Below are 4,926 nucleotides of genomic sequence, written 5' to 3'. Positions count from 1 at the left end.
AAAGAAAAGCGCTTAATAGCTTTTTTATTTCTTTTTCAAAAATCTTTTTTAATAGTGTTGATAGTTTCTCTCAATAGATATGCTTTCATTTTCTTTATTTTTTTGTATTTTGACCAGTTATGTCTTATGTGTTTCATTGTTTCAATGTTCACTGATTAATTTGATAACTAGGTAGGTCCATAAAAGTATCGCTTGTTAAATTTCAAGATTTGTCACCGCGAAAAAAATGTATCCATCATTTTTAGATTGGTTCTCGGAAACAGGTCACAAAAGTATGAAGATATCGAGAATGGAATTCGATGTGGTTTTCCTTTCATGGTTGTTTTTCTCATATTCAGAAATATCAAAAGATGAATGCTCTGTTCTTTTTTTCCGATTAATAGAATAATAGAATAATAGAAACCAGGTCGACTACTCATAGTCCGGGAGCCAAATCCTATATCTCCTTAAATAAGCACTTTTGCTTAACCCAAGATTCTACAGGATAAACTATACATTTTTGGAATCCTCAACTATCCTAGTTTTGGAAATGGTCGGTCCCCAAAGCTAACTCCTGGTCAATTTTTCATACTGGGCCCGAGTTTAGGGGGTACTTTTTACCCTTTGTAAGGATTTGTTAAGGAAAATGCCATTCCAGGGATGATATAATTTGCTGTATCTAGTCAATCAGTTGACCAATTGCTTTGAAACTTTGCAAAAAGTTTCAAGGTAGGCTGATGATTATTTTCGGCAAAAAATTGTTGTGAAAAATTATTTTTATAGGTTTGCCTGGGGAAAAAAAGGGAAAATTTGGGTATTTTAACTAAATTTTGACCCTTTTTAAGTCTGGGACCTACCCAAACAACTTTTAATGAGACACAAACTAGGTGTTATGATAGACTTTGATGCAATACATCAGAAAAATTTCAAAAAGACAGTATTTAGTATTATTTCAGGGCTGCAGGGGGTAAAATTGCCCATTTTTATGGGTTTTTACCTTATTTGAGCAATTTTCACCACTAATCTTGGTTAAAACGTTATCAAAAGTAGTTTTAACTTCATTTTCGTGTAATATATCCTGAAAGATTACAATGCTGACTTTAAACTAACAAAACCGGGGTGTAAATGGACAAACCAGGGGGTAAAAATGCCCATTTTAGGCGATTTTTATCGTTTTTGGACCTATTTCACCCATAAAGCGGTTTTGTGGTGTACCAATTTTATTTCTGACCACTGAAACAAGGATAATTTTGTAGTAGGAGCAATGGGAAAGTTATTTGTGGTTTTCATTGTCTGTAATCAGGGTCACTGTGGGCAAATCAGGGGGTAAATACACCACTTCTTGGTAGTTGTTGCCTGAATTTGGATGTTTTTATTGTATGGTAGCCTCAAATTTATGAAATTTTGAGATGGAAACCAGTTATATACCCTTCAGTCATTTCTTAGTACTTTTGTTGACAACTACACAAAATAATGACGGATTTAAAACTTAAGTTATATGGCCAAACGATAACATTTATTTCACGTAATTTTGTCAGTTTTTGCTTTGAGATTCCACTATATTGCTATTCAGAGCTTCCAAAAATGGTCCCTGTACTGGTTTTTAAGTAGAATAGTTATTTGGAGCCTAATAATTTGTAAAATATTGTTAACTTGGGTAGAAATGAAAGTGCTGTGTCATTGTTAAGGCCTGTTTTGATGAAAAATTTCTAAACATTTTGTGAAAACAAAACTAACAGTCCTCTGCATACTCATAATGTACTACATACTCATAATTTGACTGATCATTTTTGCCGTTTTACTGACCTTTTATTAGTAGCTAGTCTCAAAATAATAATTCTACTAGTAGCTGGGACCATTTTGGGAAGCTCTGAATAGCAATATAGTGGAATCTTAAAGCAAAAACTGACAAAATTACGTCAAATAAATGTTATCGTTTGGCCATAACTTAAGTTTTAAATCCGTCATTATTTTGTGTAGTTGTCAACAAAAGTACTAAGAAATGACTGAAGGGTATATAACTGGTTTCCATCTCAAAATTTCATTAATTTGAGGCTACCATACAATAAAAACATCCAAATTCAGGCAACAACTACCAAGAAGTGGTGTATTTACCCCCTGATTTGCCCACAGTGACCCTGATTACAGACAATGATAACCACAAATAACTTTTCCATTGCTTCTACTACAAAATTATCCTTGTTTCAGTGGTCAGAAATAAAATTGGTACACCATAAAACCGCTTTATGGGTGAAATAGGTCCAAAAACGATAAAAATCGCCTAAAATGGGCATTTTTACCCCCTGGTTTGTCAATTTACACCCCGGTTTTGTTAGTTTAAAGTCAGCATTGTAATCTTTCAGGATATATTACACGAAAATGAAGTTAAAACTACTTTTGATAACGTTTTAACCAAGATTAGTGGTGAAAATTGCTCAAATAAGGTAAAAACCCATAAAAATGGGCAATTTTACCCCCTGCAGCCCTGAAATAATACTAAATACTGTCTTTTTGAAATTTTTCTGATGTATTGCATCAAAGTCTATCATAACACCTAGTTTGTGTCTCATTAAAAGTTGTTTGGGTAGGTCCCAGACTTAAAAAGGGTCAAAATTTAGTTAAAATACCCAAATTTTCCCTTTTTTTTCCCCAGGAAAACCTATAAAAATAATTTTTCACAACAATTTTTTGGCCGAAAATAATCATCAGCCTACCTTGAAACTTTTTGCAAAGTTTCAAAGCAATTGGTCAACTGATTGACTAGATACAGCAAATTATATCATCCCTGGAATGGCATTTTACTTAACAAATCCTTACAAAGGGTAAAAAGTACCCCCTAAACTTGGGCCCAGTATGAAAAATTGACCAGGAGTTAGCTTTGGGGACCGACCATTTCCAAAACTAGGATAGTTGAGGATTCCAAAAATGTATAGTTTATCCTGTAGAATCTTGGGTTAAGCAAAATGCCATTTTTTGGGTTTGGCTCCCGGACTATCAACTTTACTTTCAGTCCAATACACCTTCTCGACCGTAGCCGCCAATTGTCGCGCGGGCATTTTTTACCACCCTAAACTCGATCCAATCCTTTTTTTACATATTTTTCTATTGTCTTCAGGCGCGAAAAAAAGACTGGGACGGTTTTAGGGTGGTAAAAAATGCCCGCGCGGCAATTAGCGGCTACGGTCGAAAAGGTGTATTATAACTAAAAGTAAAATTTAGACCTGTAGGAATTTTGACACATTAAGAAAATTTTAAAAAATTTCAGGTATTTTACAGACAACTATGTTTCAATAGGTGAAAAAGTTTTTAGTGATTGATTTGGTATTTTTTGTTTAAACTGGATTCCTTCGTCAAAAAAAGTAAATATCTCGAGCAAAACTATTTTGGGTAAAATCTGTACTTTGCATACCGGTCTGTAAAATCATAGTCACTAGAAATATGCAATTGACATTAAAATACGCAGCCCCTTTTCCGGAATATGGGGCTTTTCAGTTGAAATTCGGACTAGTGATGGGCCTTGACTATCTTAACTGAAATTTATAAAATTAAAAGCCGGCCCTGCACGGTTGATATTTTACAAACCAGTCAGTATTTTACATAAAATGCACCCCTTTGGTATAACGTACAACCAATTCGCCGATTTGGTTTAAAATTTCGACAATAGGTTTCTTTCATTCATTACTACATAACACTTACTTATACTTGACACTTACAGGTAGGGTAGGGAATCCCCCGGGGGCACTCGAGGTAAATGACCTACAATACCTGTGGCCCTTAAGAGTATATTTTCCAAGCTTCCCAAAGTGCACTGCAAGGGTCAGCAAAGATGAGAAAAATTGCACTTTAAGGGTGTAAAATTTCGAAAATCTGACCATATTTTGCCTGAAAATGGTCAGAAAATTTCAAGAAAATGCATCGATTTTTCGCTCAAATTTTGCAAAGATTTTCCATGTAAGGGTCCGATTTCAAAGGCCTAATTTTGGGCCGCACGCATGGTCGTTTTTGAATCGAGTGCCCCTCCGGAGGTGGTAGACCCCATTCTTTCACTGAGAAAAACGTTCATAACTTAGAGGAGGTATATAAGAATCGTTCTTTGCGATGAAACTACTTAAAATATTGTCATGTATAAAAGAATCGTTCTTTGCGATGAAACTACTTGAAATATTGTCATGTAAAAAGGAATCGTTCTTTGCGATGAAACTACTTGAAATATTGTCATGTAAAAAAGAATCGTTCTTTGCGATGAAACTACTTGAAATATTGTCATGTAAAAAAGAAGAACTTACAATTTGTCTAAAAAAGAAAGTTTGAAAATGTAAAAAATGAAATGTTTGAATGAACAAATTTACAATACATATTTTAAAATGCAGGTAACTTTAATGTCAGAGATTTCCGTGTAAATTTCGTGAAAAACACCGAAATTAAATAATTTCAAGAAATACAAGCTTGTTGGTTGAAAAGAATTTGCATCAAAACTGTTTTCAATTATATTGATTCCATGTTTCTCCTGAAGAAAGAAGAGCTTAACTTACTTTACCTGTATTTTTGTCTGAAAAGAATTCAAGAAAATTACATTCTATGAACTCTTGCAATTTCGCGAAGCTGGATCCAGTCAAAAATCGCGAAATTTTGCAAATTGCCTGACTACTGACATTAAAGTATATTATATATATTATTAGGAAAAAGAAAAAAATGGAACTAAAAAACTAATTATATTTTAAAAACGTCCTAGAAAGACAATACACCTTTTCGACCGTAGCCGCAAATTGCCGCGCGGACATTTTTTGTCCACTTTACCACCCTAAAACCGTCCTAGTCTTTTTTCTCACCTAAAGACAATAGAAAAAGTGTAAAAAAAAAAGATTGGATCGAGTTTAGGGTAGCCAGTGCCTTCCCACAAACCAAATTTTTTCTTTGTTTTATCGCGATAAAAAAGCGGTTTTCGTC

The sequence above is a fragment of the Clytia hemisphaerica genome, unplaced genomic scaffold (genome assembly GCF_902728285.1).
Source record: "Clytia hemisphaerica strain Z4C2 unplaced genomic scaffold, Clytia hemisphaerica genome assembly, whole genome shotgun sequence".
NCBI lineage: Eukaryota > Metazoa > Cnidaria > Hydrozoa > Leptothecata > Clytiidae > Clytia > Clytia hemisphaerica.
This window is presented reverse-complemented; position numbering follows the sequence as displayed.